The following is a 230-nucleotide window of genomic DNA, read 5'->3' as shown; positions in this document are numbered from 1 at the left end:
AATTCGTTCCTTTTTTCGAAAAAGAAACTGTAACCCCATTAAATTTCAAAATTGTGTAAATTTAGCGACCCAAAATATCCCAAAAATAATCGTTACTCGTTCCTTTTTTCGCGCTTCAGGGTGGCATTTGATATTTCGTTTCTCTCTTGATAACTGAGGAAACTCGAAGCTTTTAAGCAATCTTATCTTAAATTTCATATTTTTAGTATTTTCATGTATCCAAAAGAAAG

The 230-nt window shown here is 31.3% G+C and overlaps 1 protein-coding gene across 1 annotated transcript in view; it reads right to left on the bottom strand.

Moving 5' to 3' along the window:
* The window catches only part of LOC131881382 (inhibitor of growth protein 3-like), a gene marked incomplete at its 5' end in the record, with an annotated part of 3518 nt that overhangs the window by 2599 nt on the left and 689 nt on the right, over positions 1–230 (bottom strand).

This window comes from Tigriopus californicus, chromosome 5 (genome assembly GCF_007210705.1).
Source record: "Tigriopus californicus strain San Diego chromosome 5, Tcal_SD_v2.1, whole genome shotgun sequence".
Lineage (NCBI taxonomy): Eukaryota > Metazoa > Arthropoda > Copepoda > Harpacticoida > Harpacticidae > Tigriopus > Tigriopus californicus.
Note: the sequence above shows the minus strand (reverse complement) of the source record. Positions and strands in the feature narration are given on the sequence as shown.